This window comes from Meles meles, chromosome 13 (assembly GCF_922984935.1).
Source record: "Meles meles chromosome 13, mMelMel3.1 paternal haplotype, whole genome shotgun sequence".
NCBI classification, from domain to species: Eukaryota; Metazoa; Chordata; class Mammalia; order Carnivora; family Mustelidae; genus Meles; species Meles meles.
The window spans coordinates 21,800,588-21,827,452 of NC_060078.1; the positions used below are offsets into that span (position 1 = coordinate 21,800,588).

At 42.9% G+C, this 26,865-nt stretch overlaps 1 protein-coding gene and 1 long non-coding RNA gene across 3 annotated transcripts in view; one reads left to right on the forward strand and one right to left on the reverse strand.

Moving 5' to 3' along the window:
* Positions 1-18,578, reverse strand: part of SLC16A9 (solute carrier family 16 member 9) — a 51,685-nt gene extending 33,107 nt beyond the window's left edge. The window contains exon 1 of one of the 2 annotated variants that reach the window (XM_046027849.1): positions 18,269-18,578. The gene's annotated coding sequence lies outside the window, so the exon portion shown is untranslated. Of the gene's footprint in view, positions 1-17,378; positions 17,483-18,268 lie in introns of those variants that run through there. The other variant, XM_046027850.1, reaches the window with a different exon arrangement.
* A 2,613-nt stretch (positions 18,579-21,191) lies between these two features.
* Positions 21,192-24,017, forward strand: LOC123954922. The gene is made up of 3 exons (XR_006821189.1): positions 21,192-21,260; positions 22,304-22,346; positions 23,727-24,017. It is a non-coding gene; the product is annotated as an uncharacterized LOC123954922 (long non-coding RNA).
* The last annotated feature ends 2,848 nt before the right edge of the window (positions 24,018-26,865 follow it).

Here is a 26,865-nt window from a genome sequence, read left to right on the forward strand (position 1 = left end):
CTACCTTGACTACCTAGGGGATACCCAAGATTGGTTTCTCCAGGCTTTCATTTCACGCCATGAGCAAACCCAAAAAATTATTTGTGAAGTTAGCTGGTGTTTGTTTCTTTTACTTAGAACAGACTAAATAAATTTGAGTACGCCATAATTTCAAATTGATTATTTTAACTTTCTATACCCCACTTGGTTCCATTTGGGCCAAAGAGCAAGTTTAGGAATATGGTCTATGACCACATAATATGGTAAATATAGATATGTCATACTTTTTTCTGAAATTAATTATCCTTCCTTCATATCTTGTGACTCCATATATGGTAACAATCTCTTCTCTGGCATTATTTAAATAAAAACTTCAAATTAACTGAAATTTCCACTAAGCACACTTACACTAATATCTACAGAAATGCAGCATTATAAAAGGCATTTTTACACAACAAGTTTTTTGATCATTTACAAATTAAATTATATTTCCCTAGATACCAAGTGAACTCAGAAGAACTATGACATGAACTTAAGGTAGCATATGATCTTTGAGTTCCAAAGAGGTGGCCAGCTATTAAATGTCTGGGAGTCAGAGGGAAATGAAGTCAGGAGTGGAAGGCCTTATGAAGTAGGTTCCCAAAGAACAATGGAGAGATTCAGGAAAGCTTGGCTCTGGCAAGAAAAACAACATGCACCTGGGTGTGGAATCAGGATAGGCCTGCTACGTTTGGTGGAAGGTAAAGAAGGCAGGTCTTAGAGGACTCACAGAGGAAAACAAGATTAGAAAAGTAGCACTCTCAGTTGAAATTGAAGAAGAAAGTATCTCAGGAAGCCTATACCTATAACCCCAAGATAGGATTTTTTTTTCATATTTTACATAATATATGCTGGCATTAATAACCCATTATTATAATATTTATTTAATAATTTAACATTTATATTTTATAATATTTATTTAATATTTAATAATAATAATTATTATTATACTAGATAATATGATTATCTAAGTGATGGATTTTGGGGTCCTAAAAAATAACAAGCTCTGTAACATCAAAGAATGTTGTTTTATGTGGACTAGTGTTCCATGAGTATATTCAAAGTTTGGGGCTCTTACTCATATAACTGTAGGAAAGTATGCTTCTAGGAAACACACACATTGTAGCATATTCTAGTACATTCTTTGAAAATTTGGAATCTTTTTTAATCAGAGTGTTCACACACCCAGACTTTGCATCACAAGACACCTTATAAAACTCAAAATTACAAGCCATTTTGAGAAGACCATTCTTTGTCACACTACAATCTAAGGGAACATCACAAAATTAATGTTAACTTATCATTTAAGTGCTCTTATTTTTAATTTAAACATTAAATATGTTCTACATATTATAAACCTTGTTTGGAGTGTAGATAAAACTCACCATAGCAACATATTATTACTCAAGAAAATCAGATTATTATAGTATAAAGGACAGTATATCTCTTAACTCTAGAATTTGTTTCGTCAAAGGCAAATTCCAACTGTTGATGAAAGTCTACATTTCACTCATGGTGATTAAGCTCTAATACCTTAGACTGCATTTAGTTCTGTTCAAGTACTGCCAATCCTTTGTTATTTCCTTAAGCATCCACTGGCTGAAAATGTCTATTCTCCACATATAGGATCCCAGAACTGCATATTTGACATTTATGAACATTCACTGTTGACATAGAAGCTTTTTGTCCCTGAAGTGTATACACACATACTATACAATTTTTTGCCAAATTGGGAGTGATTTACAATTGATCTTACTTTCAGTTGATGGTCCCTCTTGCCTTTGTTCCCCCCACAATAATAATTTGTTAATGACCCATTTTTTAAGCTTTTATACCAGAAAGCATTTATTTATTTATTTATTCATATTTATTAACAGATAATGTATTATTTGCTTCAGGGGTACAGGTCTGTGCATCATCAGTCTTACACAACTCACAGCACTCACCATAGCACATATGCTCCCCCATGTCCATAACCCGGCCACCCTACTCCTTTTCAGTGTCACCTATATCTCAGTGAAGATTCCTAGATACATTTTTCGCTCAAATCATAGGAGGTAAAAGAGAACTTTTTTCCTTTTTTTTCATCTCAATCACTGTCAAATTACTTGGTGCAGAAACACTTTTTTTTTTTTTTTTTTTTTTAAATTAAGAGCCTAGGATCACATGACTACCCCCTGGTGGGGGAAATGGTTGATTCCAGGCTGGTTTTGTCTTGACCTGGTCATCCATCAGCTGCGTCAGAAGTCTAAGTCTGGGCTTTGTGACTTTCCTCAGTTACATTGATGCTACTCTTGTTAAATGAAAGGCTCTAAACCACAGGCCAAGATGAGGCAAACTGAAACCCTAGCACGCCACTGTTGGGGAGGAAAACATGGCAGCCACTGTTGAGAAGCGCTTGACAGTGGGCATGAGCGTGGACTGTCAAGGGCACGAGATTTCTTTCTGGGGTAATGAAAATGTTTTCAAATTATTTTAAAATATTTTTAAAATAGATTATGGTACACTTGGCACAACTCCTGGATAAAATCAACGGACCTGTATCACAAAGCTCTTAGAGTAAAACACATTCGAAAGTTACTGGATATTACGTTTTGGTTCTGACTCCAACGCAAGTAACAAGTTTCATAAACTACTGCTCTGTGGGAAGCAGTTCTAGCACTGACATCGCGCTTTCCCAATGGTGACTTCTGCTTTCCCAAACATCCATCACGGATCCTCCACCCCTGCAGTTTGGGTCCAGGAATGCTGGAAATTGGGGGGGGGGGGGAATGGGGGGAATTTTCATTAAAAAAAATGAGTAAATATATCATTCTTTGTTTTAATAAAAATGAAGAAAAATGAAGACAAGGAAATAATTATTTGGGAATTCTAAAAATACATAGGTTAAAAAAAATACCCTTTAATATATACTGAGGCTCATAATTCAAATGTAAGTTAATTAAATTCTATTTAATGGGACACGAGCACAAGAGAGGCAGTTCAGAGGTACAAGTATTTATGCCTGTGGCCGGCGCTCGAGTTTGCCTCCAGCTCGCCTGTGACGCCACCTTTCACTTTCCTATTCTCAAGTAGCTTCGTTCTACAGTGTCTAAGGAGCAAAAAGTGCAGCATGTGTACTCATCACTTGCAAAAGAGTCAACACACTTATGACTGATTTTTGGTTACTTGGGAGTGGCATAAAGATTTAGAATAGTAGAAATTCCCTCTGAGCCAATAATATAAACTTTGAAGTGAATCTACTCCACTTGGTGATTCATATGTTAGTGAACACAGACACATTAACACCAATGTTAGTCCTTTAAACGTTATAGTCAGTGGATGAATTTTGTCACTTTCCAATGACAGGTCATAATCAGTACAGCTTATGATTTCTCTTCTGAAGTAAAATAAACTTAGTTATATATCAAGGTCTTTTTTTTTTTACATATATAAACTTTTTTTATAAGCATATAATGTATTATTAGCCCCAGATCAAGGTCGTTTTTAAAAGAAAAGAAAAAGAATCCACCTTGTTGTCTTTCTAGAAAACTATTAAAACTCTTTGTAAAGTCATATTGAGATAGCCTTATTTTATACACACACAGACACACACACAGATTTCTATATTTACAATTCTGTAAGCATTTTCTACAAAATGGCAGAGCTATAAAAGGAAGCCAACTCCAAATAACAACTTTAATACCACCGTGAACTCAATTGTGGTGGCCTTAATCGGACTGTCTCAGAAGTTAAAAGAAATAAGCCATTTCAGACTTCTGGTATATTAAATATGGAAAAAAAAAAAGCCAAAATGAGGTGAGAGAAATCAAGATATCTGTTAGAAGTTTACACTTTAAAAATTAATGCTATCAGCCAAAAAAGTGCGAACCACCCAAATGTCCATCCACTGATGACTGGATGACTGAAATGTGGTCTAAAGGGGAGAAGCGCTGGTTCATGTTCCCACATGATGAACCTTAAAAACATGATGCTAAATGAAAGGAGCCAAACACAAAAGACCACATATTACAGGATTCTCATCTATATGAAACTTCCGGAATAGGGAATCTAGAGACAGGAAGTAGATTAGGGGTTGCCTAGGTTTAGGAGGTTTGGTAGGGGGGACAGGAAGTGACTACTAATGGGTATGAAGTTTCTCTCTGGGGTGAAGAAAGTGTTTCAGAATTAATTCTGGGGTGCCTGGGTGGCTCAGTGGGTTAAAGCCTCTGCCTTCGGCTCAGGTCATGATCCCAGAGTCCTGGGATTGAGCCCTGCCTTGGGCTCTCTGCTCAGCAGAGAGCATGTTTCCCTTCCTCTCTGCCTGCCTCTCTGCCTACTTGTGATCTCTGTCTGTCAAATAAATAAATAAAATCTTAAAAAAAAAAAAAAATTCTGATGATGGTTGCACAAGTCTGTGAATATACTAAAAACAATCAAACAAACTTTAAATATGCATTATAGGGTACATGGGTTACATTTTTCATAAAGTTTTATTAAAAACTTAATGTAAACTCCAACTGTATATATTTGTCAAAATTCATTATATTATACACTTTTAACCATCAAATTTTACTATAGGTAAATTATACCTCAATAAAGCTGACTTTATGCAGGAAAAAAATAATTCTGAAAACACACACACAGTTACAATCACCAGATATATGATCTGATCTGGAGGCAAAATCGACAATCTTTGTAGAAGGTCTTCCACCCAGGTGAGGCTCCTCCCCGGGGCCAGTAGTCCTCCCCATGCACACTCCCCCAACACACATGCCCAGACTTTGAACCTAGAAAACAGGTTATACTAAGGAAATGAAATCAGGAGATGATGTGTTGCTTATTTCAACATGTAGCTCCTCGAACAAAGGAGTAACAGAAAGCAAAGCTGCTTTCTCTTCAGGTGCAGGAGTGACCACACATCATAAAAGAAGAATCTAAGTGATGAAAAGGAAACGTAAATTCAGGGTTTCTGGAGCACATCATGGTGTCTGGATGTTTTATGTCTATACATAAGAAGGATGTAAAGAAAATGATATGTAGCAAGTTAACATTTTCAATTGCATAATAGCTTCTCTTTATTCCTCTTAATTTTACCATAAAGATGGGGTGGAGAGGAAGAGGGAAATTTTTCCAATATGTGGTTACAGAATTTCAGGAGCTTTGTTATTACACATATACATTTGGCTTCTAACCTAGTCTATGCTACTTACCATGTGTTTTTGAGCCAATTACTTAATATCTCTGAGCCCCACTTTTCTCATCTTAAAATGGGATAACAGTGAACTTCAAGTGCAAACCTCAGTGCCTAGCATGCAGTAAAAAGGTTTAATAAATGTTAGCCATTACTTTAAAACCATAAAGGATTCCTGATCACTTGATAGCCTCTTCAAGAAGTAGTTACTAGTTACTCACGTGAGAGTTTCATAGCAACTAGTTACTGAATCATATTTAAATCTAGGGTTTCTAAGACTTTTTATTTTTTTTAAAGATTTTATTTATTTATTTGACAAACAGAGATCACAAGTAGGCAGAGAGGTAGGCAGAGAGAGAGAGAGGAAGGGAAGCAGGCTCCCTGCTGCGCAGAAAGCCCGATGCGGGGCTCGATCCCAGGACCCTGGGATCATGACCCAAGCTAAAGGCAGAGGTTTTAACCCACTGAGCCACCCAGGCACCCCTCTAAGACTTTTTAATCTTTAGTTATCTCTTAATATTTAGAACATTTAAACCAAGATCTGGATATTACCAGATTCCAACTTGAATCATTCAAAAATCATGTTTCCTACCAGATTTTAGTTTCCTTTTATTGCAGGTTCAAGGCCTAAGCATTTTTAGTGTGTTAGAACCTCAGAAATTGCATTTTTTAAAAATCACCCTGTGATTCTAACGGAGGTCATCCACAGACACACTCTGAAAATGGCTACCCAACCACTGCAGTCCTTGACTGGAATCATCTGGGGAGTTTAATCATCCATCTGCGATGGATGCCCCCCCACACACACACACACTGCTCTGGGATAGAGCCTGACCTTTTCTGTCCTTCCATTGTGCAGTCAGAGTTGAGAACCACTGTCCTACAAGAGAGAACAACCTCTGACCAGCCATCACATCTTCTTTCCCAGCGGAGAAGGAAGACAGGCGAGGGAGAGAAGAGGTTAAAAGCCGGGGACGAAGTGGGAGACAGAAGCACATTTTACCTGACCCCGCTGGCCCCAGTGCAGTCACCGGTACTTTTCTGCTCTTCCGGCTCAGCCCTGTCATCTATAACATGGCCAAGGACAAAACTTATTTACCCCCAAAGCTCCACTGATCCAAAGCAAAAATTGCTATAGGAGTGATGGCTATGACAAAAGTATTTTCTTGATTTTCTATAAAATGTTTGAGAAGGCGCAAAAGGGGATCATTATCTATGATACAAAATTTAAAAGATGATTACGTCCATTTCTCTGAAGGTTTGCCAAAGTTTTGTTGTTGTTTTTTTTTTAACGAAAACAGGAGAACATAGCGTCAGAGAGTGTATCGACTCAAAAAACAACCTCCAACATGTTAATGTGCCCTAGTGAATTGGAAGGCTATAAACAAGTAAGCATCCCTCTCCAAAGAATCCTAACTTGACAAAACAAGAGAGCAGAATAATTGGACCTTCTCAGGAGAGCACGGTTTTTATTTTTTAACTACCCCAGCACGCAGAGGGAGAACAAAGGAATGGACGATTGCCTGCTCTCTTTTCATTTGTGACACTTGGCTCTGTCCCCACTGGTGGTGGCCATGCTACCAACCCCACACTTTGATGTGCCAGCTCCCCAAAATCTGCTGGCTGGTTTCCGGCTGGAGAATGAGCAGAGTTCCACCCTTGTGCCTCCAGAGAGAGCAAGCACCCATTGCCAGCCAGAAGAGAGAAAATTTTTCCTCTCTTTCTCCGTCTGACCCAAATGGCCAAGCCCGGGCACACTACTTGTAGAGAACACTCAATCACCCATAATGCCACCCTTCTCTAGCACAACAGCCCAGCCAAAACCTGAGGAGAAGCAGCTCCAAAAACCTCCAGGCAGTCGATGCAAAACTGGTCACCCCACCTCTCTGGGTCCAAGTCACATGCCCCAACAGAGGGCATCTGCAGTCCCCAGCCTCTGCAGTCCCCAGCAGAGCAGGCATGCGGTTGGCAGGTGAAACTCTGAGCAGATTCTAATGATGATGATGATGCCGCTGCTAGACGGTGATAATTCTAATAAATCTGCCGCAGAATGATGGCATCACCTAGTGATTTGTTCACGTTAGTCAAGGAATCTCTCAATTTGAGGAAGGCAGTGGGAGAGAAGCTGGGATCTTCTAGGAATGGTATTGTGAGGTCCCCAAAAGTGGTTAGTGGAATTTCCACTTTTCTGTTATGTCAATAGCTATAGCTTCATACAAGTACATACACAGATATTTATATCTAAAAATACAGGAAGATCTATATTCTACAAGTTTTAGCATAAAGGATAAGAATGTGAGCTTGTTTGCACATCCCACCTCTGATAAGAGCCAAGAGTGTGACCTTCAGCAAGTTACTGCGATATCTATGTGCCTTACTTTCTCCATCCATAGAGGAAGGGATGATAGTATTTACTTCACCAGACTATTATGATGATGACATGAGTTACTTTACATAAAGTACTTAGCACAGTGCCTGGCATGTAGCAATTTTAATGTACATTATTATTTCTTATCCTTTTAAACATAATCATTTGTCATAAAAATGGTTTTTTTTAAGATTTTATTTATTTGACAGACGGAGATCCCAAGTAGGCAGACAGGCAGGCAGAGAAAGAGGCAGGAAGCAGGCTCCCTGTTGAGCAGAGAGCCCGATGCGGGGCTCGATCCCAGAACCCTGAAATCATGACCCGAGCCGAAGGCAGAGGCCTAAACCTCTGTTGAGTCACCCAGGTGCCCCAAAAATGTTCTTTTTTTTTTTTTATCTTGGCAGAGATCCTCTCAAAATCTGAAAGTACTATCCCTACAAATACCACTGACCAGAGCAACCACAGCTACTTCTCCTTCCCCGCCACAACAGTGCGCATGCACGCACACACACACACACACACACACACACACACTCACTTCACTACCAAATTCCTCCCTCCACCAAAAAAAAAAAAAAAAAGATATGGAAATGACACATCGTGGATAATTTCCTGACAGTAAGAAAAATTCAGCAAATGGGAAGAAGAAAGTCTCAGTGAGGAAAGAACACAAGGACAAGGACAGACTGCTCACCACAAGTCAAGAAAAGACAGAACAAAGAGGTGCAGAAATCCAAACAAGGTTTGCTTTCATCTCCTTTCTTTTGTTCTCTTTCTCCCTTTCTTTTCTTCCCGACTCAGGAAGCCACACAACTTTCCAGCACCTCTCCTAGCCGCTGCTGCACCTGGTGGAGTGGAGGAGAGCACTGATCCCCAGAGCGGGCAAGTGACTTTTAAACGCAACTCCTTAGCCTCTCAAAGAACTACAAGAACTCGAGCTCCTCTTTGTAGTCTTCACACCCCAATCTTCTAATCTTCCCAGTTCAAAAACCCCCTTTCCTATCCCAAAGACTCCTAAGATCTTCCTTTCTAAATCAGTTCTCAAGGAAAGGTGGTGACTCTATGTGCCTCCAAGGAACAAATGAAGAATCCCATTTTAAGGTTGTATCTGCACTTGAGCTTGTTGCTAATCATCAAACCATCCTAAGCACACTTAGTAAGAAACACATACTTACATACCAAGCACTTAGCACACTAAGACCTGCAGGATACTGCAAATCTGACTACCGGGCAGAATCACCTTAGGAGCTTAAGAATGACCCATGTCTGGGCCCACTCTCCAGCAATGAAAACAGGATCTCTGGAGGGGAGACCAGGCTGTTGGAGAGCTCCGGGTGATTTTAACACGTGGATGCTGAGCAAAAGAAGGGGACAACAGCACTATAGGCCATCTTAAATCATTGCACATCCTAACGTACGATCATAAAATGAAAGGCATGGCTGCTTTTAGTTATTTAAATTGATTCTTTTTTTTTTTTCCCCACTTCAATCACAGCTATGGAAAAATATTTCAAAATGTCCTTAATCCCAAAAATGATATCATACTTTGCTAGGCAGTCCCTAAACAGTGGGCTTAAGAAAGTTTTCTAAGGTTTAAATGTACTACTACTTAGCCATATCATGGAATAACTTCTAACTGCCATCTTCTATTAACACCTCCTGTTTATCAGACACAGTGCCAAGGGCTTTCAAATGTTATCTTTTTTAAAAAAGATTTTATTTTTTTATTTGAGAGAGGAGGAGAGGGAGAGAGAGAGAGAGCATGAGCACAAGAGCATGAGCAGGGGTGGGGGAGGGGCACGAGGGTGGGGAGCAGACTTCCCACTGAGCAGGAAGCCTGTCACCCTTGCCAGCGTCTCTATCCCAGGAACCTGGGATCAGGACCTGACCTGAAGGTACAGGCTTAACCGACTAAACCACCCAGGCGCCACTCAAACGTTATCTTTTTAATCTGCATACAACTCTATATAAAACTCAAGTAGTTATTAATAATTCCCATTCTATCCCAGCGTCCATAGGCTTTCTGTCAAATTCTATTTGAAGCCTCTCCATTCCACCTGAGGAGCTGTCGCCTAATACAGGTTCATGAAGTGGTCTGTATGGTTGCATTCTTTTACTTCGGGAAGTTGATGGTAAACTTTTTTTTAAACGGGTGCTCTTTGATTTTAAAACGTTTTAGTGGATGTACTTTGTTTTTTTTTTTTAAGATTTTATTGACTTTGAGAGAGAGAGAGCTGGGGGAGAGGGGCAGAGGAAGAAAATCTCAAGCCCACTCCATGCGGAGTGTGGAGCCTGACGGTGGGTCTCAATCTCATGACCCTGAGATCATGACCTGAGCCTGAGCCAAGAGTCAAATGTTTAACTGACTGAGCTACCCAGGCATCCCTTTAATGGATATACTTTAATATGACTGAATTTGCTAACATCATCCAGGGGCTTGCACTGAACAAACAGATGTCTAGATAAAAATAATATTTTGACCCCTTCAGGGCTTTGAGAAAAATACACAGAATATCATGGTCTTCAAATCTCCTTTGGACTCTACTCTTAAAAGTCTTTACCAGAGACATGTGTATTCATTTCATAATTTTTTAAATATTTTCATAGCACAGAAAACACTAGACACTACTAGTCAAATCCATACACATTTAGAGCCAGCATTAAGCGCCCTAGGCTTTCATGCAATGTTGCTTACAACACTCTTTTCTTCTTATTCCATTCTGGTGTGCGTTATATTTAGCCTTTTACTCACCTTCTTCCCTTTCTCTTCACTAACAAAAATTCCTGGGCTAAGGGCACATCTTATATTCTTTGTGTTCTTTCTGCATCTATGAATACAATAGGCACTCAATCAATGTTCTTTGAATGTAACAGAAAAGAGTATTAAGCAGCAGTTTGGGAAGCCCACCAAGCTGTGGGCTAGAGCATGTTGTCCAAACTGCAATGCATCGCAGGTCATGAAATCAACTGTGGATTGTGAGGACATTTTTTTTCATTGGAATTTAGAACAGAACAAAACAGGTAAGAATAAAAAATGTAAGCTCCTGCATGGTGGTGAGGGCTCAGTGGCGGTCTGGGAAACTGTGTTTCGGGGTGTGTGTGTGCACGTGTGTGTGCAGGGCACACAAACACATCGCACTGCGGGTCACTGTCAAATCGCCACAAGTCCCTGCGCTAGAACATGGACCCTGGAGTCATTTCTCTGGGGTTGGTGGTTGAACCCGGCCCTTAGCCCCGAGACTCACGGCAAGTTCACGATCTTCCCAGTTTCTTCATCTACATAATGGAAAGAGCAAGAACTCCAGCCTCTTGGGATTTTTAGGAGGAACACAGGACACAGTCTACGAAACCCGAAGCCCGGGGCTTGGCAGAGTGAGTGCGTACAGTTCTCCTTGCTGTCGTTGCACCTTTCACAGGTTTTCTGAGAAAGACTCGAAAGAACACGCTCCCTGTCTCCACTTTCTCACCCCCAGATGATTCCGCAACTGTTGTCTGGCTCCCACGCGTCCACACAGGAGAAATGTTCCGGCTGTGGAGGCCCCACCGCCTCAGCGCGGAGCCAGTCGGGCTTGCCTTCCACCACCCTCCTGACAGCGTTCCCCCCCTCTCTTCTCTGCAAACCAGTGCCCCTGGTCTTCCAGACCCACCTGACCCCACCTAGCCTCACCGGGGGACCACATGTCCGCAAAGAACGGAGTCCCGAGTCTCCATCCGCAGGCATGACGTCTCTCCAGAACTCCAAACCCACACGTCCAACCCATTTCTTATCATTTTCTATGTCAAGATCCCCCTGACTGCGTTCAGGCCCCTCCCACTCTCTGCAGCCATCAACCTCCTCCTCCTGAATTTCATCTGGAATACCAACACCGCCAGGCTTTCATTGGACTTTGGGAAGCCCACAGCTTGGTGGGTTTCCCAAACTGCTGCTTAATACTCTTTTCTGTTACATTCAAGGAACATTGATTGAGTGCCTATTGTATTCATAGATGCAGAAAGAACATAAAGAATATAAATATAGGGGTGCCTGGGTGGCTCAGTGGGTTAAGGCCTCTGCCTTCGGCTCAGGTCATGATCCCAGGGTCCTGGGATCGAGCCCCGCATCGGGCTCTCTGCTCGGCAGGGAGCCTGCTTCCTCCTCTCTCTCTCTCTCTCTGCCTACTTGCGATCTCTCTCTGTCAAATAAATAAATAAAATCTTTAAAAAAAAAAAAAAAGAATATAAATATAAAGAATACATCTTCATCCCATCCCTGTGCCTCCTCCCCTGGGTCCCAGGTCAGCCAGGACCGGGCCTGCCAACCAGGAGCTCTGCGGTCGGACTCTCCCTCTACATCTTCTTTGCAAATCCCTTACAGCCGCCTGCTCACAGCCCTTCTGCTCTGCTCTCTCCCTGCAGCAATGCATCTGCAGGCTGCGGCCAAACCAGGCTTCTCTCATCTCAAATTCCGCCTCCAACTTCTCAGATCTCTCAGCCATTCCTCACCACCCACAGTGTATCCACTAGTAGGGCACAAGCTTTCTGTTTAATTCATTAGTATAAGCACATAAGAAAATGCAAGAGTTTTCCTGCCCTCACGGAGCTGACAGTCCCCCATCAATGAATAAGTATTCAAAACTTATAAATGAAAATGAAAAATTGGTTCTAGAAATCCATGTTTTGTCCATATATTAGATATTTACATCTTTAAATACTCAGCGAGTTACTAGATGCCTTTGTTTTCCTCTAAAAATTTGCAACAATCCAGCTCCCAACTACATCCCTTTAGGATGTCCCACAAGCATGTGGTCCCCAAGCCATTGTCGCAGTTCAGCACAGGAGCCCCGCTCCTTCCGTCCTTGAGAGAGGGGCTGTAATGCCTATGTCCAACCTGCCTACTGACAAACTCCTGCTTTTCCTCTAAGACTTAGCCTAAAATATCTCCTTCTACTTAATGCCATCCTGACTCTCCAACGGTCAGTCTTCCCCCCCCCTAATATTTCACACCAATTTGGATAATCTTGCTATTACAACATTCATCCCAAGAAACTGTTACCATTTGTTACTATTTGTTAACCTACAAGCCTGTCCCACATCCCAAGCATTAAGAATTGTGTTGGACACATAGTAAAAGCTCAATAAATCCTTATGAAATTAACAAATGCTTAAAAAAAAAAACTACTTACCTAACTCTATTAAAATGATTAATCAAACATCTCTCATTCAACAAAATGAATTAAGTGCATTTAGAAGCTAACATGCCTTTATTTAGAAGAAATGAATTAGAAGGCATGGTGGAACCAAGACAGTGTGGTCCCTGCATCCATGGAGATCAGAGGCTGCTTCCATCATTGAATCTGAAGGACTAGCCAAACATGTGGGTAAAAATAAAGAAATTGTAGGGTTTTTTCAAATTCAAACTTTTTTACCAATATAATATCAAATGCTCTGTCTTTAACAGTCAGTTACCTGATTCTCTCGATTTGGTTTTAAATGTTAAACATGATTGACACACTGAAGTGCAACATGGTGGGGGGGCAGGGGCAGGGGGCACTTTGGGAGGTGGGGGTGGGCGACACATTCCCGGAGCCAGAACAAGGACAAACTGTGGCTCACAACGGTCATCCAGGGCCTTCTGTTTGTCCTCTGTCCTCTTGAAATCAGCTCCGTCACAAGAAGATGTGGTTTCTTTAAACATGCCGTTCTTGTTTTATTTATTCAAATGCTTCCATCTCATTGTCAACATCTGCTCTGAACTTTTCAGTTAGAATCAGAATCTCTTGTTTGTAAAATAGTTCATTGACATAAAGTGAGGAACACATCTTAGCCAGTCAAATCCAATAAACTGAGCTTTAAAAAAATTTATATTAAAGAATTTTCACTGCAGAGGAACCAGAGTTATTAAAGGTAATTTGGGATTGGACTCAAACTAAATGCATTACTTTTTGTTTTCATTTTTATTTTGGGATCCATATAAGAATGTTAAAAAAAAAAAAAAAACACCCTAAACTGCTGAATTAACACAACTCGAAAGCCAAACCCTTAACTCAGTATGCAATTCAAGAACATTCCCAAATACTTCCAGGTTTAAAAGGAGAGACAGACTACATGGTGAAACTTTGCCAAGGTAGAGACGATGAAGATTTCTTTGTCCGAGCACCGAAAGTCAGACTACGAATACAAGTTGCCTAAGGGGAAGCCAGGATCAATTTCCCAACGGGTTATTATCTCACGCTGGAGTGAGAAGAAGAGCAGGAATGAAAATGTTTAGAGAAATAGCTCTGGGCCCTCGAATTAAATCACATAAATCATTCCCAAAAGAGATAATTAACACAAGTAATTAACTGCTAGAACCTATGAATTATGAAAACAGCATGGCCATCAAAAAAGGACATTCTTTCTCTTTAAGGCCTTACAAATTGATCGCAGTCCAACACTTAGCAAAGAGCTCCTCCAAAGCTAAATTATCCTCCAAAGCATGACTTAGATATGGTGAGTGTTATGTTTCACCAAAGTGGAAGAAACAGGTTAGAGATAACATGGATTGAATATAGGATCTTGGAAGCCTGAAGCCAGAAGGAGCCTTAGGAATCATCTAGCAAATTGACAGCCTTCAGACCAGATCTGATTTCTAGATCTCCAGAGGCATTTTTTTGGCCTGCACAAATTTTTATTTTATTTTATTTTATTTTTATTTTACTTTTGAAAATTCTGAATGAATTTAAAACTGGAAGATTTCACATAAAAATCAGACTTTTTGGATTCTCTTGAAAATCCATCATTAGACCTGGCAACACTGGGCCCTTATTCCCACATAACAGTTGGCTGGAACTGAGTAGCTTTCATCATCACGGAATGGACGTGTTCTCTCCAGTTCCTTCCACACTCTAACATCTCCCTGACACAGGACCAAGGTTGACCTGCATTGAGAGTTTCACCTATGCTCTCCCCCCTCTACCCATCATCTGTCTTGCCTGTCTCCCCTGGCTGAACCCTGTGAACTTGCTTCCACCAATCTGGGGGTAGTGTGGTTAGAGAAGAGGCCAGTACCCAGGTCCCTCACTGACTAATCCAGTGAACAGTCACCTACTTCCAGTACTGCTCTCAGGCTCAGAGGAGAAAATGGCCGAATTTGTAAACCACGCAGAGTCTGAGAAAAGATGGAAAGATCTAGATTTAACAGAGTTAAGAACAAGCAAGTGAGAGCCAGACACTTAAATTTGGTATAACCATTTCCCAGCATCCCATACTCTTATCATGTGTCCTATGCTACTGGGCTCTTGTTTCAGCTTTTCCCTGAAGTGGTAGCTACTACTTGGGCCATGCTTTGAGTGATACGGTTTGTGCGATGATGATATCTACACTGGTGTGTTCTTTTGCTTAGTATATGTTTTGCATAATTTGTACATGATTATGTAAAGTCCAATCTGTTGTCTGAGCACACACTTGAGTATGTCATGTACAAACCAGTATATTTGCTCTATCACTTTCAGAATAAAAACTCAAGACACAAGGCAACATATATGGGATGCTGAAACACAAAAAGATCTGGTGCGTTTGGGAGGGTTATTGGGAATAATGAGAAGGATATTTGAAATTGACACTCTTCCAGAGAATCTGGCAGATCTGGTCTTTGTGTTTAATGTTGTCATATTTGCTAATGTTTTACTCATCCATAACCTACATCTTCTCAAAATGCTGAAGAGTTTCTTTTGAGTGCGTCATAGAAGTACAAGATCATAGAATAGTTTGAAGATGTGTTAAAACATTTAAATGTCTCGGGCACCTGGGTGGCTCAGTCGTTAAGAGTTTGCCTTCAGCTCAGAAAATGAACCCAGAGTCCTGGATGGGGTCCCACATAGAGCCCCCACTCAGCCAGAAGACGGCTTCTCCCTCTCCCAATCCCCCTGCTTGTGTTCCCTCTCTCACTGTCTCTCTCTGTCAAACAAATAAACAAAATCTTAAAAAAAAAAATTTAATTGTCTCATCATTAATTTGTAAAGTAAAATTAATCAGAATGATGAGTAATGCTATGAGTATGCTATGATGACATAGCATATCATATATTTGAAAGAGTGGACCTTAAAAGTTCTCATCACCCAAAAAACTCTATGTGTGATGATGGGCGTTAACTAAACTTATGGTTGTAATCACTTCACAATATATACATATATCAAATCATAATGCTGTACATGTAAAAGTAATACAATGCTCTATGTCAATTACAAGAATTAAAATAATAAAATCAGAATGATGGGAATGAGGATGCAAATTTAAAGATACAGAAACACTTCTACTGGTAGCAGGCTCAATTTCTAACTTCTTTTAACAAGTTATTATGTATTATGCCCTTGTTACGTGACAGTCCAACAACAGTTCAAAGGATGGGCTTTTGAGAGACATTTCTTGGCTTCAAATTCTGAGTGACCTTATTAAAATTATCAGCCTAAGATCAAAATTATGCCTTCGTCCTCGACAAAATAAGCCATGTGGCTCACATGACATATCATCTTTAATAAACATTAATAATAATGATTATTATTGGCAGTGGAAACACAGAACAGACAGTGGCTCTGCTCTGCATATTGCTCAGGAAAGTGGACATGTCTTCCTATCCGAGTGTTCATCAAACAAAGAGTCGGTATACCATAAGACTGCAGACTTGGAGGAAAAACTATCGGATTTATATAAAGCATCCAAGGCTACTTGAAATATATTACTCTTCTACAGTAATGTTTATAGGAAGAAGCAAATACCATTGAGATTTTATCCCTTTATTTATTTTAGGATGTAAACAAAACTGAGGGTGCCTGGGTGGCTCAGTGTGTTAAAACCTCTGCTTTTGGCTCAGGTCATGATCTCAGGGTCCTGGGATGGAGCCCCACATCAGGCTCTCTGCTCAGCAGGGAGCCTGCTTCCCCCACCCCCGCTTGCCTCTCTGACTACTTGTGATCTCTCTCTCTGTCAAATAAATAAATAAAATCTTAAAAAAAATAAAAAAAACTGAACTTCAAGGTATAAACTATAGTTAAGGATGATAACATTGCTGGTATAAATAATAATAATAACAATAATAATGATGTACAATCACATTTTTAATTTCTTCATATGGCTTGTCATATTCTCCCCAATCTAGCCCCATCCTACCTCCCAGCCTCATCTACCTTAAATTCCAGGCTCCAGCCACTCCCTACTCTGCTTACTTTGGACACACTGGACTTCCAGAACTCTGTGCCATTCGCTTGTTCCAGCAAGGCTCCCTTCAATGGAGGAAATCCTCTTCCTTCTTCAAATACCAGCTCAAACACTACACCTGCTATGTAACTTTTTTTAGGTCTTAACCTTGAATGAACCTTCCCTTTTCTCTGCCATCAACAGCACACTAATGATGTTGCTGCCATATGACTCCATTTGTACTATCTTGTATTGTAGATATTTGTAAACATACCCATTTCCCACCAGACTAAACTCTTTGAAGGCAGGGAACATGTGTTCTTTGCTTGAACTCTGTTGTTAAATACTAGCTCAATCTCATTAGCTACAAGGAATATGCTGGTATCTGCAAAGCATCTCCCAAAGAAAAGGCCAACTGGCTCAAAATATATGTACTCTTGCAGTCAGAACAATTTCTCAGAGCTAAAGCCAACCTGAATCTAAAAAACTATCAGGACATACTAAATAACACAATTTGATGGAACAACTAAATATCCTACGGGGGTGGGGGGGAATCCATCTGCGATCTGAACTACTACCCAGATAATTGGAGATTTTTTTTTTAAAATACACCCAAACTAATTGTGACCCAGGAAATTGGTCCCCAAAATGTTATATGAAATAACTTACTGTATAAGTATAGTGTTTAGTGTAAATCCCGCCTAAACAGCCCGGATGGATTGACCTGTGCTGAATGAATCAGACCTGGCAACCAAAGAAGCATTGATTTGTTTCTGATGACCAAGTTTTTAAATGGTTGTCAGCTCTTTCCAGAGCCTCCGGCGCCGCTGACGGCTGAGCAGGTTACCAGCCGCGAACCACAGATGGAGCGGTAAGCTCCAAGTCCTCCCAAGTTCCCGCCCGTGTCCAGGAGGCCGAGGTGCCGTGCCTCCCCGCGGCGGTCGCCCGGACTGACCCGGTGGTGCTGAACCTGGCGCGGCGGCGTAGAAGCGGCCAGCCCCGCGCGCTGCCTCCCGCCCGCCCCTGCGAGCCCTGGAGCACCCGGGCGCCCCAGCCGCGACCCTCCCGGGGGCGGCAGCGTGCACCAGCTCCCCAGCGAGGTACCTGGAGGCCCCTCTGCTCTCTGACAAAAAGGGGACCACCCGGTCGCATTGCCCCCAACCCCCGCTCTGCCACCAGCTGCTGTCTCGGGAGTTCCGAGCCGGACCTCCTCCCTGAGCACGGTCCTTCCTCTAGGACCCCTTTCTATCTGTGTCTCCCTCTTCCACCTCCGCGCAAAATGCCGGCCTGAGATTGCTGGGGAAACTTGCCCACCGCGGAGAAGCACCTTTCCATAGGCGCGGGTATCCAGGGCTGTGCGCACGGAGGACGCTCAGCCCCCGGCACACACCCCAAACCAGAAACCTGTTCCAAAGTGCTTGGCCGCGGGTGACAGCGTCGCCGCCGCAGCCGCCGCCTCCCGCTCCGAGCCAGAGGAGTTTACTTCTCGCCTCTGGGAGACGAGGCAGCGGGGGTGGCCGCCGAGCCTTGGCGCCCTCCCGCGAGCTCCAGCCCTTTACCTGGGTAGCGGCCTCGGCCGGGGCTCCGGGGCGCAGCTGCGGGCGCAGAGCCCCGGGCGAGCCGGGCGGGTGGTGCGGTGAGAACCGCGGCCGCCGCTCTCCCCTGCTGCTCGGGGTCTGCAGGCGGTATTTATCCGGGGGCCCGGGTCCGGCCCCGGCCCCGGCCCCTGCCGGAGTATTGGGCAATCGGTCCCGCTACGCGCGGCCCCGGGAGCCGCCGCCCTCTGCCCCCGCCGAGCCCCGCGCCGGCGGCGGCCGCGTGCAGGGAGAGAGGGAGCCGGCCCCCTCCTCTGGGCTCCACCTTCTCTTCCTCCTCCTCCTCCTCCTCCTCCTTCCCGGGAAGTTCTTCCCCGCGTTTTGCCCCCTGCCTCTCTCCTTTGCGGGGCACCCTGGCCAGTCTGAACCGGTTGTGACTGCGCGGGTGGCGGGGGAAGGAGGAGGAGGCGGAGGAGATGGAGGCGGAAAAGCGGGCGGTAGGGGCGCTGCTCCTGCTCTCGCGGCTCCGGCCCCCGCCCGGCCCGGGGCCTCTAAGGCCTTGGGGGAGCGGGGCACCGCCGGCCAGGCGCCCTTTCGGTGCGCACACGCGCGCGCCCCCCGGCGCCTCTGCGCCCCTGCAGCCCACCGCGTGCCCGCAGCGGCTCGCCAAAGACCAGCGTATTTGCGGAAGCCGGGGTCTAGCCGAGATGAGGGCGAGCCGCCTCCGGTCTCCTAGTCTCCTGGGGCCACTGGGCGCCCTCCTGGCCAGAGCTGTATACCCAGCTGGCAGCTATCCCAGAGAACCGGGCACCAGAACTTTGTGGAGTCGGTGCTCCTGGGCAGTGAGGAGTGAGGATGCCAAGTGCTGTCCTTTGTGACAGCTCCATGGGAAAGAAGGGCGACCCTGCAGTGCGCGCGGCGTGCTGGGAGAGAGGGTGCATCTAAGTACAGTCCCGTCTGTGGGGCAGGTGCACTGCATTAACAGTACACCTATCTGGGGCTGAAAGGTAATGGCCATGGGAGCTGAACTGGATGTGTGCCGTATCCCCACAGAGAGGCACTGCAGCAGAAGGGGGACAGTTCCTAAGTACCAGGGGCTCACTGGTGAGAGGAACCCCTAAAGTGATAGGCGCTTTCGGTGTACACATTTTTCTGGGAAGGAGCACCATGCCTTCCACCAGCTTCTCAAAGAGGCCTAGGGCCACTACTCATTACTGAGGAGAGAATTCCCCTTACATCCTGAAGCCTCTGGTTCTGACCTAGGCAAAGACTCCAAACTTTGCAAAGGTTTGTTTTCTGAGATCGAGATTAAGCTGCCTCGCCTGAGCCTCTGTCTTCTCATCTTGGCTGCGTGGTACGGTCTGCCCGAAATGAGAGCTCCAAAAATCCCGAGGACCCGACAGCACATACCAAGTTTTCTTACAGATAGGGAAACAGCGGCTCATCCCCTTTGCCCCACAACATTCCTTTCCACCCAATTTACTGACTTTCAGGTTATGAGGAAGAGAACGGCCAGTGCTAGTTGATATTGGGTGTTTAGTTTTGTCCTAAGTGGCCGGAAGATGGGGGGCGGGGAATGAAGTACCGGTGAGAACGAGAGGGAGGTGGTCCCAGGAATGGTTCTGGAAGGGAGCTCGGAGAGGCGATGCTGTCAACACCATCAAAAACATATTCCTGAGAAGGAGAGAGGATAGAATAAGGGCTTCTCACTATGTTCTATTTTTGAGTTGGTTTGTGGTTACTCAGTGGTTCACTTTATAAAGAATGTATTGACCTGTACATTGATCGGATGTGTCCTTTTCTCCATGTTTTGATAAAAGATATTTTAGAAAGTTTTTTCTTTGATTCAGATACCCTCTAACCACCAAAAAAAAAAAGTGTCATCTTGATAGTTAGTTGGTTGGTGGGGTGCCTGGGTGGCTCCGTGGGTTAAAACCTCTGCCTTTGTCTCAGGTCATGATCTCAGGGCCCTGGAATCAAGCCCCACATCGGGCTTTCTGCTCAGTGGGGAGCCTGCTTCCTCCTCTCTCTCTCTGCCTGCTTCTCTGCCTACTTGTGATCTCTCTCTCTCTGTCAAATAAATAAATAAAATCTATAAAATATAGTTGATTGAACAAATCCATGTATATACAATTATATTTTGAGGACAAGGAAACCCTGCTTGGAAAAATATTTGTGTTCACCAGTTGGTTTCTGAAGGTGCCTGTGCCTGTTCTCATCTCCACCACGTTTTCCCAGATTTTTTTTTTTTCTAAGATTTAATCCTTTATTTCTAGAGAGAGCAAGCCCCAGCAGGAGGGGCAGAGGGAGAGAATTCCAAACAGACCCCATGCTGAGCACGGAGCCCAATGTGGGGCTTGATCCCAAGACCCTGAGATCACCACCTGAGTCGAAACCAAGAGGTGGCCACTTTAGCCAGACCGCACTCTCCAGGTGCCCCTCCCAGATTTCTTTAACAGAGAGTCTATGACCAGTACTCTCATGTCTGCTCAGGCCAGTCCATACCTATCAAGTAAGAACTGAAAATGAGCTCATTCTTACACATGGTCCCAACTTTAGTGTAAGACTGGATCCCAAAGACTGGGTCCAAAACTCGCCTGGCTGGGGGTCCAGGCTCATACTGCAATGAACAGAGTGGGCAGAGGAACCCCGGGGGACTTCAGGAGTTTGGAAGGTGGCTCTGGGAGGAGTGGATGCTGGCTTAGGGAATTGCTGCCATTACTAGAATGTGAGAATTGCCCCTACCTGCTTGTGAAGGTTCATTGTTCAGTCACACCTCAGCAGAGCAATTAGACATGCAAGAGAACTCAGAAATCTAGCCCAACCCTGACACTTTACCCATGAGTGGAATTTGACCCAGAGAAGCTGGGGATGTTCTGATCTCACAAGCTCTCCCACTGCCCTCACAGTGCAGATGGAGTGGAGAGCAGGTTGGCAGAGACAAGACCAAAACCACCTCCTTATCATCCAGAATTTTCGTCCCCAATGACTGGAAGAAGCAAGACTTGCTAGCGAGGTGAGGTCCAGATGAGTTTCAGTATTCTGGCTTTACAGCTATGTGCAGGCCTTGCCCTTCGGGCCTCTCTTGGGCCCAAAAGCGTATGTACTTGCAAGACAGAGTAAGAGAAAAAGACAGGTCATCAAATAAGCTGGGTTTAATAAAACTCCCTTGGAAAGAAAAAATACCTGAATGTGCATTTAAAGAAAAATTGATATAAAGGCAGTGCCCTGGACTAAGAAGTTGGTCCTTCGTTTTGCATTATTATTATTGTTTGGAGCACTTATTAAGAAGTTGGTGATTTGTGAGACAGCTTAAGTTCCACCCCCCACTTAGGCCATTTGCTGATTTAATCTTTTAGAGAAAAGACAGAGAAATTAACCTAAAATTGCCGTGCAGACCTCACACCAGCCAGGAAGCCAGAAACGTGGAGGGTGGATGGAGGCATCGGGGGTCCGGGGAGGGTGGGACACTTGCACAACACCTGAGTCTCCCGTCCAGTGCCTGCCCAGCTGAGCAGCCTTTCCTTCCTGACTTGCTACAGCAGGACATGTTTCTCTTCTTTCGTACATGCTGCTCTTCCCCTGCTTATGAATGATGGCATAGCTCCATAGACACTACATTTGAAAATAAAAATAAAGAAAATAGAACTTAGAGTTTTTACAGCAGCTAGCTCAGATCTAGAGATCATTCTATGAATTCCATTTCATTCACTCACACTCTAACAGACAAAAGATCAAAAACAAAAACAAAACCCCAAAACAAAACTCGAAGTGGATAAGCCATTCTCTCACATATTTACAGAGATTTGTTTTAAAAGACACATTTTCAAATGTTAAAAATGACCTTAAAAACATACTACATCATATTTTTACTTGAAATTCTCCAAAGTATTGTTTCTTCTTTTTCTTGCCTTTACTTTCATCCCATTATTGGGCTCAAATGGTTTTTAATCTTAGGGGAGGGTTAAAGAGGAATAAAATGCTGTTCTTTGAGTGCCGGGTAATTGCCAAGAACTATGCAATCTCGTAGAGTTACGTATTGTTATCTTTGTTTTACAGGTGAGAAAACTGGAATTCAGAGGCTGAGTTACTGGCTTGGTTGGTAAGTGATGAAGTAGGACCTAGGCCCTGGTCTGGCTGGTTATTAAACCTGTGCCTTTCCCACTCTACCTTAGGAAAATGATCCAAGGCTGGTGAGAGCTTACATTGTGGACCGTCAGCTCACTAAGCTCACTACAATCCACACTAAACCAAAGTAGGCACTATTATAACCATCCACGTTGGCTGCTAATGAAAATGAACCAGAGAGAAGTTAAATAATTTGCCTCCAATCACACAGTGAATGACAGTAGGGCTGGAGTTTTAATCTAGGCATCCATCCTCTGAACCATTACTCTATATCCTTGTGGAAGTGGAAATCAGAAATGTAAAACTACATAGAATGTGTGTCCTTCTGTGTGTGTGTGTGTGTGTGTACACATATATACACTTTCCACTCTACATCCTCTGACTTGCGTTGCATGGTTTCAAGGCCATAAAAAAAATTTCATTTTTTCATGTACCAGTTTCCAGAGCACCCAGTTTATATCCACATATGGGACTCCAGACATTTATAATGTACTCATTATTTGCACAGAGCAACAATAAAATTCTGAAGGCAGGTACCTGATCTGTCCTGTTCATCACTGCTCCCTGGGGCACAGTGACAGCAGTAGGGAAGCACTTTGCTTAATGAACTTTTGCTGATGAGTGAGTGGCCAAATGAGCAGTGAATGCATGAATGCGTGCTCAAACGGTTAGTGACTTTTTTGCTGCAACAGTGCCCTTACTCTGCCAAGCTCTATTCTATTACTTTTTTTAACCGAAGAACGATTGACATGCAATATTATGTTAGTTTCAGGTGTACAACACAATGATTCAGTATTTATATACAAGTGTGAGAGGGTCACCTCCATAAGTCTAGTTACCATCTGTCACTATATAAAGTTGTTACGATATTATAACAACTGTACTGTACCTTAAATCTCCGTGTCTTATTTATTTTATAACTGGAAGATTGTACCTCTGAATTCCCTTCACCTATTTCATCCACCACCTCCCTCCCCTCCCCTCTGGCAACCATCGGTTTGTTCTCTGGATCTGAGTCTGTTACTGGTTTTTTTTTTTTTTTTTGGTCTGTTTTGTTTTTAGGTTCTACATGTAAGTGAAGTCATATGGTATTTGTTTTTTTCTGTATAACTTCTTTCACTTAGCATACTACCCTCTAGTTTCTTCCATGTGGTCGCAAATGGCAAGATCTCATTCTTTTTTATGGCTTGGTAATATTCCACTGTGTATGTACGCCACATCTTCTTAATCCATTCACCTATTGATGGACACTTAGGTTACTGCTATATCTTGGCTATTGTAAATAATACTGTGGTGAACACAGGGATATCTATAGATAGATATTTCTTTTCAAATTAGAGTTTCCATTTTACAGATGGGAAACTAAGGTTCAGTGAACTGCCCAAAGTCAGAGGGCAACAAAGCAGCAGAGATGGAAGCAGACAGGCGCCATGAATGCAGAGGCCACGCTTGGGAGATGAGGCTATATGGCTTCCGCCTTTCCCCTGTTCACAGCATTATCTCAGGATCCAGCACCGCGCTTGTGTGGAGGAGAGTCTCCAGAACTGTACTGAAGGAGGGAAGGAGAAAATTCCCTCATGTGTCCAGGACAGTTTCAGACGATTTCTCACATTTTAATTCACTCATGGAAACGTGTCTGTTACAAATTCAGCTCATATGATTTATGATGTAATCTTATTGGATGATAGATCACCAGAAAAGGCTTTAATCCCAAAGGCAGGCTGTCAGGTTCAAATGTACCAATGAATTCAATGTCTTTTTTTGAAAACACAGGTGGAGTTGATTAATGTTGTTTTAAAATAAATATAAGACCACTGAACTGAACCTTTTTTTTTTAACTGAACCTTTTTGTGAAACAGAGCCTATTTTGTTCATGGGGCTCTCCCTTGGTGTCTGACTTACGTGCTGTGTGTTTCAGACAGCCCTGAACAAGATTTCAGCCCCCAGGTGGGAAGTTTTAGCCTTCCCTTCTTCACCACATGATGTAGGTGAAAATGGCTGATCTCTACTCTGTGCACAGGGTCTGTGTGGTCCAAGACCATGGACAGTCCAACTAGTATACCACATGGTTTCAGTGAGTAAACATTTGGGTTTTTTGGGTTTGAAAAAGGGTCACCTCCTTTGGCTTGTTGAGCCTGATTTCAAACATGGTAGCTAACCTATGAAACTAGAAGTTATAAAGAAAAAAATACACCCTCGAGGATGAAAGTGCACAGTCAACCAAGTTCTGTAAGAGTTTGGGCGTAGGCGGAAAAAGTGCAGGTGGGATGAGCCCAACAGTGCAAGCAGACTGCTCCCACCACCACAGGGGCGCTCACGTGGGAAGGTGTGCCCGGCTCTCACCCTCCTGCCCACACACTGGACAGCTTCTTCAACTTTCCATCGGAGTACTTGGCAGTTGTTCCAAAACACAGGCAAAACAGCCAGCTGTACAACTAAAATGTGTTTGAACTCCTCTGCTTTATTTTAAAGGTGTGAATCCTGTTTTCTACTCAATAGCCATAAATGTTTACATATCATAACAATATTTAATATTTACAATAATCTATTTACTACAACTTACCTATGTTCCATTAATGGTGTTTAATATTCATTTTAAAATTTAATAATTGAACATTTAATATTAATAATTAAATATAAAAATAGTTCACATTTTTAAGCGATTTATACATAGAGTGTATTAGTCAAGATCCAGGAAGGAAACAGAAGACATCCCAGATAATCGAGTGAAGGATTCTAAAGGGAAATAATTTTAGCACTGTGGGCAGGGTTAAAGGCATAAACAAGAGGCATCCAAAGACCAGACAGTGGGACGTGATTGCTGCTGCTGGGCCTTAAGTAACAAAGAGAAGTCCTAGTGTTACCAGTACCTAGGAAAGCAGAGCTTGCAAAGGACGTACCCCATCCCCTGACCCCCCCACCGAAGGGAGCTGGAATTGAGAGGAGACATAGTCTGAGTGTCAGAGACAAAGTGCCAAGATGAGTGTGGAGAGAATACCCCTGCCTCTCTCTGCTCTCACGCCTCTCGATGGTGCTCACCATTGGCCAAAGCCGAGCTGAAACCATGCACCAAGAAGCCCACAAGTGGTCAGCCTCCTGGGTCCAGAGCAGGACAAAGAAGGGCAGAAACGGAATTGAATGGGAGAAACTGGCAAATGGAGATGACCGGAACCACTAGGGGCTGTGCTAAGCACTTAAGAATATTATTTCCCCTATTTTTTAGATGGAAAAAAACAGGTAGTGGAGTTTAAATTCAGGCTGTCTAACTCTGGCATCTGGGCTCTTAACTGCTACACTATTTAATTAAGCTGTATTTAAAATAATGTTTTAAAATTACTACCTCGTTAAAAAAAAAAAAAAAGCTTAGCGGTAAAACAAATGTTATCTATTTGTTGCAAGACTTAGTGATCATCACCCTTATTCTGATAAATTTATCTTAATCTCATCACCAACTTACCTGATGGTTAGTCTCTTGCAATTTATGTCGATTCTATGATCTACAATTTGCGACCCATTTTCTGAAATCTGTTGTCCATAACACAAATCCCCATGCATGAACTACAAAATATATTGTCAATTCTTATTTATTCTTATTTACTCATTCTTCAAATAATTCTTAATCATTTATTTTGCACCAGGCATTACCCAAAACAAAGGGTCCTACTATCTAGAGGGAATACTGACAGGTAAATCATAAGGAGAATGTGCTAACTACCTCAGTTAAGCTACCCAGGCTGCATTAAGGGAACACAGAAACAGAAACACAGCTTGGGTAGAGAAGGAGGCATCCCAAGACAGAGGTAAGAGCATTTACAAGGTCTTTACATTTACCAAGTCTTAATGGCATGAAAGCTTCTTATGTTCGGGACTACACTGAGAACTACAGTGGATAATTACAAAGGATTAAGGATAAGCATATTTGTGGGAAGTAGAAAGTAAACAGGAATAGAGCTTTTAACTGCAAGCAGTAGTTCCCATCTCTTGGCAGGATTGCATAAATGGAGAACCCAAGTGGACATGAGTCCACTTAGGGATCTAGTTGTCAGGGACTCGTAGTCTCATCAGCAAAGGAATGGGCTCTGACTATTTTCTCCCTCCTTGCAAGATTCTATTCAAGATTCAGAGTTCCAGAGGCAAGGTATGACTGACCTTGGCTTGGGCAAGATATCCATCTCTCAACTAGGGGAACATGAAGCACTCCATGGAGTACCCATAGGAGAAGATTCTCCAAAAGCAAATTGAATCACTGACTAGCCAAAACACAACAAATATCTTCTCCAATAGGTTAGGCCATGTGAGTTCTTGTCTCCATATGAAGGCTTTATCTGGCAAACAAAGAGGAAGCACTGAAGGATTCTAAACAGAAGGGTGACATGGTTAGATTTGTGTTTCAAAATGATCAATCTTTGAAACCACACCGAAGGGTAGACTGAGAGAGAGACTAGTTAGGAGGCTGATTAAACAGTTGAGGGAAAAAACTTATGAAGATGTAA